This window comes from Strix aluco, chromosome 2 (assembly GCF_031877795.1).
Source record: "Strix aluco isolate bStrAlu1 chromosome 2, bStrAlu1.hap1, whole genome shotgun sequence".
NCBI lineage: Eukaryota > Metazoa > Chordata > Aves > Strigiformes > Strigidae > Strix > Strix aluco.
This window is the reverse complement of record NC_133932.1, coordinates 62,339,588-62,353,734: the sequence shown is the minus strand read 5'-3', so window position 1 is coordinate 62,353,734 and position 14,147 is coordinate 62,339,588.

Genomic DNA, 14,147 nt, shown 5'->3' with positions numbered 1-14,147 from the left:
CCTACTGACCCCATTATGTTGTTTTCTTTCCCTGTTGTTTTCTTTCCCTGATGTGACAGAATTCCCATGGCTAACAAGTTTCCAAACAGCTGTGACTAACATGGCAAGAGCTTCTCGTTCAGTCACTTGAAAATCTCTGCTGGTTGCAGTAAGATGTGGTAGGGCCAGAGAAGGCCTGATATTGCTTGGAAACTAAAAAAAACCCAGAAATGAGGTATGCTACAGAGTGTGATCTCCTCTCCTTAAGAGAAGAATAGAGCCTTCTGCTTTATGACTCACGCTTTTCGTAAAATTGCATCTCTAAGTCACATCTTTAAAAGGTGCAACGTGGGTCCTGTAAATGTGACCCAGTGGCTGATATTATATTGGTTATTTTGGTTAGTTGGTCGTTCTAGCCAGGTCAGTGGAAGGCCATAGGCTTTGGTGTTTGAGGCATTCTTCAAAAGGGGTATGATACCAGATATCCCTCAAATTTTGTTTGTCTGTTAGACAGATCTGATGCTAAAAGTTGGTGCCTAATTTTAGTAAATCAGCCTAGAAACTTGCTGATTTCCAATAAATAATTGAAACTTGATGCAGTTCATACACCTTATATTGAAAATTGATATTTAACTAAAATCAGTTGAAGAATGTAGAAAATATCAGATTTTGAAGCTGAAGATATTTATTGAAAGGCAATACTTTCATGAATCTAGGCTTATGGTATGTATTAATTACATCAAAGACAGGCGAATATCTCTGTTTCTTTGTATTAATGTATGTGGATGTTTTATTTATTTTTTGTTTGAAAATTTCTAAATGTGTATTATTTTAATTATGTTGAGTGTAAATTTGACAATGCTTTGCATTTATTTTTATATTTTTTAAACCTGTTGCTTTTGCAAAACTATGAGCAGCCAGTATGATTTGAAGTACCAGTGCATTATTTTGGTTATGTACACATACTGTGTCTGAGTTTACAGACATTTCAGGGATTGCTAAAATGAAAAAGAAAATAATCTCCAAACCAACTCGTCTTAAAAGTTTGTACCCCTTTGTTATTGTGGAAGAGAAAAACAAACAATCAAACAACTTTTTTTTAGGTTTTGGTTATGCCAGCATGCTCCTACATGAATTCACCAGACATGTTGAGTTCCAGTTTCAGAGTGTATTATGTTGAATCATATGATATGAATGTACATCTTGTAAAAGTGAGATATGAATAAACTTATAAATATTTGTAATAATGTGTTAACGGATACCCAAAATAACTACTACCAAAGGGACTATTAATAACAAGGCATTTCCCCCTGTTAAATCAAAGGGCTTTTTTTTTTTTTTTGTATTTAATGCTTTTTCTTTTTTAAGCACCTTATTCACTTTCTCCTTGCAAGGAATGAATACAGTACTCTGTAGCCATACCACTTACAGATCTCTCGCTGGTTTCTCTCTAAGTTTTACAAAGCAAGTTATAGGTTAGTGATGACTAATCAGAAGCTACTTTTGCATACCATCTAGCAGTATGATTATTTTTTTGTTTGGTATCCTATTTTTTTTTTAAAGGATTGATAATTTTTTCTTAGTGTCAGAAGGACTAAAGGAGTCTTCATGTTAGACCATTCTAGGGATTGTATTTGATAGCTCTAACCTGTTGTCTGTTCAAATCAATAGGAGAGGCACTAGATCAGTCTCTTATTTTTCAGGTGACTGAGTTTTTTCCATGTCCGTGGTTGTTGGTATTTTCAATGTAATTTTCTCCTATAGTTTCATTCTTTCTAGTTATAGTCTGGGATTCTGATGTTGAAGAGGATACCCAGGGAATCCTCTTGTTTCTGCTCACCATGTTGTTTCATCAGCAGTGCCAAAGGAAACCGGGTTGGTGGAAATCTTTCTCTTAGGTTACAGTCTGTGGATCAGGTTCTAAACTTCTGAACTAGTCACAAGAACTAGGTTGGACTTGTCTTGTTTGAAAGCCAGTTTGTCTGACATGTATGTTGCATTTAAACTTCATCAGCCTTAGAAGATGGGTAGTTCCATATCCCAGCCCTTCTCCCAAGTCCTCCTGACGTGTCTTTATTTTTTCTTGTCTCTTGTCTGCAGCTGGCTGTATAAGCTGTATAAGCTAAAGTCAGAACCTGTACGTAGCTTTTCTAACCTTGCATTTTCTGCAAGTATTTATGTCTATTGGAGCTCTGACCTGGAACATAGCTGGAAAGCAGTTGGTACAATATTCCCACATCATGATTACTGTTTCTCTCTAAGCCAACACCACAAACTGACATCCTCTTTTTCCTGTCATTAACTATGTAAGAGACAGGCTATTATAAGAAAATTAATCCTTCCTTTCTGTCTCTTAAAGATATGTGGGCAGTGAATGGTTGTCAGTGGCATGTACTGTAAGAACAATCAGAAAAAATATAAAGTGATAACAGTGTGTGCTGAAAGATTAGCTTCACCAGAAGATCGTCTAATAGCAATCTATAAATAAATATGTTTTAACACTCTTATTATTTGTCTATTCATATTCAGTTCTGATGTTGAAAAGAAAGATAAGTTCTTTTGGCAATTTGGTTGTTAGAAGGAGATTTTTTTCCCTTCCTAATTTTTTGCTGATTAACATGTTTTTCCAATGACTATTTGTTCTATTTCTTTCTGAAATCATTGACAGTTCTGAGGGAGGTTTCCCCTTTCTTGTCTTTGGGTATATTTTTCTTCTTCTTTGAATGAAAATTTATTTTTAATTCAAAAAAATTATACTTTAACACTATTGCCATCAGCACTTTTGGCTACTGTCTCTAGTTCTCTCTGTAGGATCTGAATTGAATTGGATAAGAATAAACACAGTAACAAATTCCTTATGAATTGTCAGTAAAATTTTCCTTTCTTTCTTGAGTAGTTTCTCTCTTAGACTATTATTTTTTGAGCTGCAAACATCTGAAAAGAAAATTATGAGGAGCTACACAGGAAACAGGACTGTGTATCTGCTGGCATGAATACCCATGAACTGTGGAAATTTTACCAATATGTGTGGTTCAGTCCTATATTGCCTGCATGTCCAAAAGTCCAGATAAAATTAGAGAGAAATCTGTATACTCAAGTCTGCAGGAGCAACCACAGAAAGACAGATCTACATTCAAGGACCACATGTAAATGACTAGAGATTGGACAACAGAACAAAAGGAAATGTATGTCACTTCATTTCCCCGAATCAAATACTCAGACTTCATTACCAATATGATTAAGGGTAATGATCCTACTCTTACATTTAATTGCTAGTTTATAATTGCTACCAAGAGGCTATAAAAATACAGGATCAGAAAGCTGGATCCAAATAAGGGTCTTAATGCCTCACTCTAAAGTTAGACTTCAGAGGAATTTAAGCACTTGGTTCCAAAACCTTAACACAGGACTCTTGGCTGCTTCTCAAACTCTACTGAAGCCTGAGGGCTGCAGGTCCTCTGGTTCCACACATTAAATTTCTCCATGAGCCTCATGTTCTACTTTTGTGTGTGCCTGGCACCTGACAGATCTCTGTGGCTGGGAGGCTTGCTCCCTTTTTAGCCTGATTGAGTTACAGAAAGTGGGCATCTGTTCCATCTTGCTTAACTTCAGATGTTTACAGTTCAGACATCTACATCAGAACTTGTCAGTGGAAGCAAGCAGACACTTAACAAATAGACCTCCCATGAGTATATCAAGGCATGCCTTAGAAGAAGACTAGCTCTGTAAACATCTCTCTTTGGACAGACATGTCCAATTCCATGGCAAGTATCTTCCACACGCTTCCTTCATGTGTCCTCCACTGCACAAATGACAGAGGTTCCACTACTTTGTTTTCTTCAGAGGAGGAGATTTCCTTTTACACAATGACTTAGTAGATTCACACAGGACTCTACAATCTGGGTTTTCCTGACTTCCTTTGTCTGAATAGATGGAGTTGAGGAATAAATTGTCAGCAGCTGATGCTACTTTGATGGCATAGCAGGCAAATGACCTTTCTGCTATGATTTCCATTCTAACTGGTTTCCCTAATGTGTTTTCTGATATTATAGCCAGCTAAAGCGCAAATTGTTTTTCTACAGATTCTTGGGAAAAAGAATCATCTTATCATTTTCCCTAGGTGGGGTTCAATACAATAATATTTGAATATTTCCTAAATATATCAACTTTGCGCAGTAAAGTTCCTAGATTTCATGAAGTTTCCAATTTTCCTCTCTTCCTGGTTGCAAAAAGACCTCTTGAGAGGAGATATATAGATGTACATATACGCATAAACATTAATAAACAAATCCCTCAAAACTTGATAGAATTTAAATTGCCACATACGTAGCCTTAGGGTCTTTAATGAAGCAATGTCATATGGTTCCATCCTATGTTATCATGTATATTCTTACCACAGGACCCCTGTCTCAGTTGCTGCATGAGGTAAACTGTGCTCAAGGAACAAATTTGGACTGTGAAGAGAATGAAGCCTTTTTCTAGGAGTATTCCACACTTGCATGAGAATACTAGTAGGTATCTGTATGTATGCAATGAGGGAAAATACGGCAATAAGTGTAAGTTTGGCTTCATCATTAGCACAGTTAATGATCATGTAGGAGAAATAAATCTAGCCCACTACAGACTTTCAAGCTGATGATACACTGAAGGCAGTAAGACATTTCCATGATATCACTGAATGTGTGCTTTCTGTTTTTTGGGTGTTAAAGTCACAAGACCAGGAACCTGATGTACATAAGTGCTCAGTGTTGACTGTCACAACTTTAATCAACACAAGCTGTGTAGGCTTGGGACTTTGAGCAAGCAGACAGCATTGCATAACAGTGTAGATTCATGCAATACACCATTGACTTATTATGTTATGTAGGTCACAGTGTCTTTCTGCTTCAGTCTATAAAATGGGTTTAATGACACTCTCCTAATGTGTACATAGGAATGACCCTCTCCTAGTGTGTACATAAGGGGATTGTGACCATAAATTCATTAATCTTGATAGTATACTGATATACTAGATTTGCGAGCATCAGCACAAAACCCATGAGGCAACAAGTAACTCTGTATTCAATGCAATGTTCAGAGGATGTGCAGTAAATAAAGCATGAGGATAAAGAGAAATATTGAGCAGCTGCTGTATTCACTGAACACTCTGCACTGAATAAAGCTGAGGTCCTGTGGAAAAAAAAAAAGACTTATCGTATAATTAAAGAATGTATCATAATGTGTATACACATGGGAGTAGAATTTGATTGCACAGTAAATGCCAGTAATGGCACTTCCTGACTTTTGGGTGTTTAATGAATTAATGAACGTTTATTTTTTTCAGGTTTAAGAATCTTTTCCTTCAACATTTACATATGTAATTGTCTATAGTTATCCTTTTTCGAATGAAAAATAAAAAGCCAGATTGCATACACTGTAGAACCATTAGGACTGGGACACTGGACTCTGCTGAAGTCTAGAGATCACTTGGTCCGCAAAAGAACCTATGCTCATAGGAAGAGAAAGATGATTATGGTGTCTTAAGCTTACATAGGTCTTGGGCAAATGAGCCATCCAAAGAGGTGTAGAACTCACTGACACTAAATGTACAGAAGACTCCATTTTATGGGTATTGGAGCCCTCTGGTATGAGGGATGGTTGTGGGAAAAGGGTTTAGGGCCTTTTCTGATTAGAGATCAGTAACAGGTAGGTTCTCAGCTCACATAAGTTTTCAGTGCTGTGTGAGTCTCTGGTTAATAGTAAAGGACATGAAAGGTTCACAGATACTAACTGTGGCCAACAGGCTGTACATTCACCTTAAGCCAAATGATATTTTGACTTGGGAAAAACAGTCTCAGTTCCCTTCTGTTTTCATCCCATCCAGATGCATCCCAGCACGCTCCATACATTGTGAAGTGTTCTCTATCATCACTTGTGATCTGGTGCTGGTGCTGCTGGATATATAATCATTCAGAACATAGAAAGCCCTAGGCTGCAAGCAGAAGCTAAGCTAGCTTGAAGCAAGGGGAGCAGCTGGGAAATGCAGAAGCTGGTCAAATCTGAAGTGATTTCATTAGGAGATGCACAAGCTCTAACCTGGCATTAGAGGTTGAGATGAATGAATGTTTTATCACTGGTTGACAAATGAGGTCTTTCTTCAAGGACTAATTTAATTTAGTTTATACAATGTTTGCCAAGGACTACAAACATGTATATGGATATATGTGGATGAACTGACTTTTCTGTGTATCTGAGCCCTATGACTATTGATCACGACAAAAAGTTTGCAGGAGATGCCAACCATTATTAGTATAGAGAGATTGCTACTGCTCCTCCTGTAGTTAATAACTTTGCTATAAAGAGAAAGCTATAGTGTTGATAAAATATTCAGCCACTTCTCAGTGTGGTAGAATTAGAATAGAGTCTCATTTTCTGGGCATGTTTATTTCTGGGTCTCATGTACTTTTTCTTAGTGTTTGAGACTTGCACTTTTACAAGGACACATAGCTTTTGTTGACCAGTGATGGGCAGAGATATATTTGCTGGTATAAATAGATGCCTGAGGCTTTGGAAAGTCCTCCTTGGAGTTGTCCTGGGAGACAGGGCTTAAACTAGGTGTTGTGCTCATGGCAACCCTTCTGCTTATCAGAGAGGCACACTATTCATATATCAGTGCCTTGGAATTGTTTGTCCCTTCATCCTTGTTGCTAAAGAATTGGGTAAGGAGTATTTGGAAATGCTCCGTTTGGAAATAAAGCATGTCTAGGCCTTGAATAGTGTCTAATACCTTTTCTTGGAGAAGAGTTCAGTGTTTTATTTGTGGAGAAGCAGAAGAAAGATTTTTTTACCGTGAATACTCTTCCTGAATAAATGATATGCTAGATGATACTGTGAGGTCTAGAGTAATTCTGATGAACAAGAATAGTGGAGAATAAGGGAGAAGATGCTGCTGAGTTCAAATCACTTATCTCCTTTAAACGTTAAAATTCTAGTTCTTTATCAAAACTATATGCATCTCAAGAACTGAGGAAATCAGGTTCTCAGACCTATTACTGTACATGTCTCTGTTCCTCATTCACTTTACCTTGGATGCTATGACTTCTGCTGTTGCAGAAAGGCATAGCTTTTCTTGGTGACTGATAGTTTCTCTCGGGTTGTTTTAAGTGCTTTAATTTACCTGCTTTCTTAGTTACTTGGTGTTCCTTTATTCCTTTTATCTGGATGCTTGCTCCACATCCAATCTTGCTTGGTAACTGTAATCTCTAGTAGTCTTTCTATAAATAGGCTAAAACCGGATTGCATGTTTTTTCACAGTTTTCTGAAAAATGGCAATAGAGGTGCCAGACCAACATTGAATTTTGAAAGAGTAACAGCCATACTGTTATCATACACCACAACACAGCTGGGTCACAAGCTAGTCTAGTCTCAGCCTTTCACTTGGTTTGTAATCTGTGAAGTTTATAGGGCCTAGCAAGTTATATCTTCTTGATCTAAGTGTCTTTATGCTTACACAAAGGATGAGTAATGCTAGCTAGGATCTGTAAACTATTGTAGAATTTCATAACATATTGCAAATAGAGCTACATTTTATGTTGACTCAGATGTTGGAGTATCTTGCTGATAGCCACCATTCTGTGCTAAACAGTGACTCCTTGTTTGTTTTCTGGTGATATTGAATGAGTTGGTCTCAGTATTTAAAGCCTTGAGTGGCTCTGGACTTATCTACACAAAAGACTGCATCTCTCTTGATGTTTCTATTGGTCAGTAAAGAACAATTATTCTGAAAACCTTCCAGTGTATAAAGGAGGCTGCTGTCAAGGTATTTCCTTTGGGATCTACTTCCTGAAGTGGTCCAAAATAGTTCTAATCCTTTGTCCCTTAAGATATGTTGCAAGGCACATCTGTCTACTTAGGCTCTTGGGGATTGATATAGGCTGCTTTTCCTCTGTGTTGATTATGCTTTGAGGAAGGGTTCTTGAAAAAAAAAAGGCAAATGTTTAGAATATCCACACATCTTTTACAACACCATGAGAGCTGAGTACTGCTTACATACTTTGGTGTGGTTTTGCTGAAGGTGCAGGACAAATGCTGATTTATATCCTCTATACTTCTGGCCCTTGTTTCAGGTCTGAGTTATAAGCATCTGTTGATATTTTTGTCTGTCTTCCTGACCATAGTCGGAAGTGGACCTGGATGAAACTTGTATGATGGTTGGTCTGCTCACTTGTAAGTGTATTTGTGGTTTCTTTTCTGGGGTGTCATTTTATTTTGGCCTTCACTCACCTGCTTTGCACGTGTAACATTTGACAGAGAAGCAACCTCCGGAAATTTAGTTTCCTCCTTACTGCCAGAAGTACAATATGTTTTCTTTGTAACAGTGTGTTTCCTTCAAGACTGATGCATGAGGCAACCTTAGCATTGACATGACAAGTTTGACCCCCAAGGACAGTCTCCTAAGTTCCTTGAACTGAGTGTTATTTTTGGAAATTGTATATGAGATATTTGAAAACTACACAAACTCTCTGTGCTGCAGGAGGACAAGGTTAAAAAGGACTGCCCAATTCATTAAATAAAATTACCCCAAATTCCACCCAGCCATGGAATAGAAGGTTCTTTTCCAAGCCTCCAGAGACTACAAGGCTAGAACCCAAGAGGTACAACAAGCACACTTTGGGGAACTTGTTTTTTATTTAAAACTTTCCCTGTCCCCCACATCTTGTTAGTGAAACTTCTCCTCATGTTTTATACATCGACAGGACTCCAAGAAAGGTCACTTCTTTAAAGATTGTATATATACATGCCATGTTGTGTTTATAAACGTTGAGAATTGCCATCTTTCATGTCACTTAAATGTCTGCATTTTGAGGTAAGATAGGTTTTTATGTTTAATAAGATTATTATTTAAATGGACTGTTGTACCTACAATACATATGATTGGAAAAGATGGCATAGTTTAACTTTTTGTATGTGGACATAGGAATGAGAAAGAAGTAATGTTTATTTCAGAAACTAACTGTAGCTATGGCAACAGATGCATGCTGTATTTCATCTGGGAAACATAAGCAGCCATGTTAGGAAAGAAGAGGTTATTTCAATAATGGTTTTTCAATAATGCATTGCACAAATTTTAAAAGTCAAGAAGTACTGACATAGTTGAATCAATGAGTATTAAGTTAATTTTGATACTCAACAGTGATTATTCCTGCAATTAAATATTCTTCTCAGGTTATGGTTAAAAAACTGCCTGAGGAATGTTTCCCAGAGAGCCACTATCAAAACCAAAGTTTGGCATTTCTTAAGTGGAAATAGGACGCAAACTTTTTATAGCTGTCTTTGTTACCGTTTTATATCTATTGTGTCTCTAGCAGGATAACAAAGATTTCTAACTACATGTCCACAGGCAGAATGGTTTATAGATGAATATTTATTGAACTAGTACTTAAATGCTTACCTAATTCGTAAACATCTGTGTTAGGGGTATGTGGTTCCTACAGGCACATTAGCTGAGTTTCTAATTTAGATTGTTTCTTGTTAATAATTCAAAATAGTGCCATCTTTCCAAAGCCTTAGGTGTTGTCCCTGGCTGCTGCTTTGCTTGTACCATACCTATCTGAAGCTGTAGGTCCCTTTACCCTCTTGCAGTATCAACTGCTTCCAAAAGTGCAGTAAGAAACATGAGAAAGCACTTTATGCCTTTGTTTATAGTAGTTATAGAGTAGGCTCAGGCTGCGTGCTAATGATCTCAATAGTGACTAACGAGTATAGAAGTTTTCAGGCAAGAAGATGTTGAAAGTTAATGTTGAAATAAGCAGAAGCAAGAGAGAAAGAGAGATTTTGAACACTAAATCAGACCACCAGCATTAAAACCTGACAGCAGTAGCCTGGAATTTTCAGGTAAAAATCACACCCATCCAGAGGATCAATATAGGATATACACAGTAATTTACTCTTTTAAACTTTATTTTAATAGCTGATTTTCAAATTAACAATTAGAGAGAATTAGTAATTAAGAGGAGGTGTAGGTCTTGTATCATTTCACTGTGAATGGGTTAATTTTATCATTAAAGAAACATGCAAAGAAAATCATGTATAAAGTGAGCACAGATCAGATACACATTTTGGCAGTGATTCCAAAGCTAAATCCTTGACTGGCTATTTTTTTTGGTACATGTACTTTTTATTATATTTAACCCCAAATTTACATACAAAACTGTCCTGTGCAAGTCTGGAAAGGTTGTACTAGAGCTCCTGAACGGCTACTCTAGATTAGTGACCCTTCCTCTTTGTCGGCCCCTCTGGAAAATGGAATTCCATTTTATATGCTGGACATGCTTCATGGTGAGCATGGTGGAATGAGTCTTTTCTTCTTTACATTTGTGCCCAGACAGCCTGTAAAGGCCTGAAGGCACTAGGAATGTGATTTCTCACCTTATGAAGGATTACACAAAACTCATTCTTCAAGCACCTTGTCCCCAGTGAGTCTGTTATAATAAAGAGCATTTTCATTCTGAAGAGATTCACCATTGTAGAGGAAGAATTTAATATATTCAGTTTTTCTGAAAAAATAATTTTACCTCGTCTTTCACTCCAAAACCCCTGAGCTAAATATTTGTTTATGTTTGTGAATGTGGTATGTTTTTCTGTGATGCTGGTAGGGCAGATTTAGATTTTGTTCAAACGTTTTGTTATGACAGAAAATTACATTTATATTTTAAATTTACTATTTAAAAAATAAACACTACAGACAAAATTTTCCATCCTGACCTGCACAGCAGCTCTCAACTCCAATAGTCTGTTCTTCCTGCATGAGGGGAACTCCCATTGATGTGTGGATCTGAGAGGAGAATTTTGCCCTAAGGGCTCAATTTTGCTCTGAGATTGACATATGCATATCATCAAAAATAGAATAATCTATGCATTTGAGGAGCTATCAGCAGCTCCCATACAATCCTATTGCTCTTGGAGATTTCTGACATCCTACTAAAATGTGTGATAGGCTGGGAGGTATCCTAGGTCTAATGTTTGTGCTAACAAGCCCTCTCCCCAAATAGATGAGGTTGAAACAAAAGGACAATCTTTCTTTGTTATTGTAATTATTCATATTGTGACTTCTCAGGCAAATTTAACAAATACTTTTTGTCTTATATCACTTCTTTGAATAGCTTTTATTCTACGGCCTCCTCAGACAGGTACTCAGGAGCTGTCCGTCTGCATGTAATTTTTCACATCCTTTGACATTCTCTGAGAGCCATCTGCAAAATATGGCATTTGCGACTCTTAAGGAAAGAGTGGTCATAAGAATTATAGTTTTATTCGGGGTGGAATAGTACTTCAGTGCCTTCTTGTTCCTTGGTGCTCGTAAACCTAGACAAAGTTATCTGAGGAGCAAAAATCATCACCTCTTCTCCTTCTTGCACAGCAGGCCTCTGTTGTCTTTCTTTCCACCAGTTTTTCTCCAGGTTTTCCTGCTGGCCTGAATAATATGACCACTTATCTCCAGTGAGCTCAAGTTTGGATAGAAATTATCAGTAATTCCCAACATTTTCCCCCACTACTTCTGATCCCACCCTTCCTTTCCCATTTGTGCTGGTGGTGAAGTTCTGCTCTTCTCAGAGAGGTAGCATTGTTTCAGGTAGCATTAGCCATCTAACAAGTAAATTCTTAGTCCAAAGTAAGGTCTCTTACTCAGTATAGCAGGAGATGGGTGCCATGATCCACTGTGGGAAGGGGCTGGATTAGGTCAATAGCTGGGACTCAAGGGGAAGTCTTTCTGTTCTTGCTTCCCATCCTATTTTTCCAGCTGTCGCTGTGTCAGTGACACAGCGCTAGCATGGCAACACCTCTTGAACCACTTGTTAGGTGGGCATGATGCTCAAGACTAAACCTGACTGCCCCTTACCTAAGCTAGATCTTTATTACAAGACAGTTTTTTAAAGACTGTCCAAAAGGGCACAAAATTAACTATCTCTGCATTGTATTAAGAAATACTTGTGTCAGCAGTTAGGAGATAGTGTCATATCACAATAAGTTTTCATTCTGTTTTTCAACTCCACCTATGCTATGATCTGCACCCCTGCTGGAAGTTGCAGAGAAGAGGTCTGTTTTCTTGCTATACAGCAGGAAGAATGGTGGGAAACACTTTTTTCCCTTTGCTGTGTACAGAAAGAACCCTTCTGCATTGACATTGGCAGGAACAGCAGAGCGTCTTTTTCCTCTGGAGAGAACCACTTCTTCTAGAGGAAGACAGTGGAGGGCAGTTCCCAGCACTGCCTACTGGGCCCCCTACACTCTCCCTACCTCACACAGTTCCTTTAAGGATGTCAAAAGAGTTCTTCAGAGCAATTGGTTAAAACATCTCTAAAATAAATGGGATGGTTTGTAGCTCCCGGGAACTGTGCTAGTATGAATATTGCATTAGTTCTTTAACAAAGGTCAAATGACCACAGTTTGGGAAAGCTGGGTTATGTAAACAATAACATACTTCAGCCTCAGGGATTGGTTACAGCCTGAAGTGGGATACAGCTTGGCCTCAATATAGGTGTTGACAATGTGTGTTTCTATGTTAGCTCAGTGCCCAAAATTCCCACTAAAGGGGATGGAGGTCTAGTTAATTCAGTCAATGGAGTCTAGAGCAGATACTTAGGGACTGACTCATTTACAAAGGGGAGATGTTCTAGGGTACCTGAGATCTCCAAATGAGGCTGTCAGTTTTGATATAATACATATGAGGGACCTTCTAGAGAGCCAGCTGTCACCTCACAGGATACACTAGAGCATCTGAAATGGCAGTTGATTGAGCCATGGATCTCCCCATTGAGTAGATTGAAACCTCATTCTTTTGTAGCCATCTACATTGTTAACACCTAAGTTTAGGTATCTGAATCTTGAACAGAATCCCCACTGCAGAGTCACTGTGCCATAATTAATTCCTGGAACTTGGTCATGCCGACTATGATATATGATACGGGATTAGTCAAACAAACTGGTATTCCTTCTGATTTTATAACTGATGTTTATCAGAGGCATAGAGACTTTAATAAATACTACAAAAAGCTTATCTTGTGAATATGGGTAATAATTTGTTCTTGTTTGGATGTTTATATTAGTCTGTGTTTTTGGAAAAATTATCTTTTTAAAGTATGAATATTTGCATTTGACTCCAAATGTCATGAAAATATATTTCCAGCTGTTATCTGAATCTATGTTCAGGGACCTGTTTTCTCACTATATCACCTGCCTCTCCTCACAAATGCTGTTGTGATTCTTAGTTGCTGCTTGGAGATACAACATGCCTTCTCCACACTCTCACTTTTGCTTAAGGTAAACTTAAACCAGAAACTACTGTTCCAAACCTTTGAACTTCAAAATGCTTCACAAACATTTAAAACTAATCACAACAATATCTTTCAGCAGGAAATATAACACATTTTACAGGTGGGGAAACCAAGAGAGAGAGATAAATTAGTATCCCGAGAGAGAGCACATGAAATCCTTGATCTGCTTCAGGCCACTAAGCATGCTGCCAGGCAATATGGAAATGTATAAGAGCTATAAAGCTATTTGTAGGGTTCTCAAAATCTGTAACTATCAGAGGTAACTCTTACAGTACACTGTGGGTATGTTTGGTGATGCAGCTACAGAAACCTCCCAAGTTATACTGGTGGACCAGTGTGATGGTAGAGCACTGATAAAACACTGGCTGATTGTCATACTCTTCACATCAGCATCTTACAATGAAAAGCACATGTCTGAAGGTCATACACAAAACATTGATTTTTGGAAATAACACCTCAAGATCAACAGGTCAGCATATATGTGGCTGAAATATGATTTGTTTCCTGGAAATGGCATAAATGCCAGACTGCACTTGTGTCTGTAGCAGAGATGCCTTAAATCTTTCACACTAGTAGATGTAACCCTCTGATGGTGGAAATCCCACCTCCTCAAGCTGATGAGGCCAGTAATGAAGCATATATCATACTCCTGAAAGACATAAAAAAATATTGGTACTAGAAAGAAAAGTTCATTACAGAAATATTTTTTTTTGCATTTATAGGATATATAAATGCATATGAGAAAGAAAAAAACATTAAAGCATAAATTCAAATCTGAAGCAGCAGAAACCTGCACTGAGAAATCCAGCAGGCTGAGAAAAAATCCTAAAGCCAGATAAAGCACAAAAATCTGGA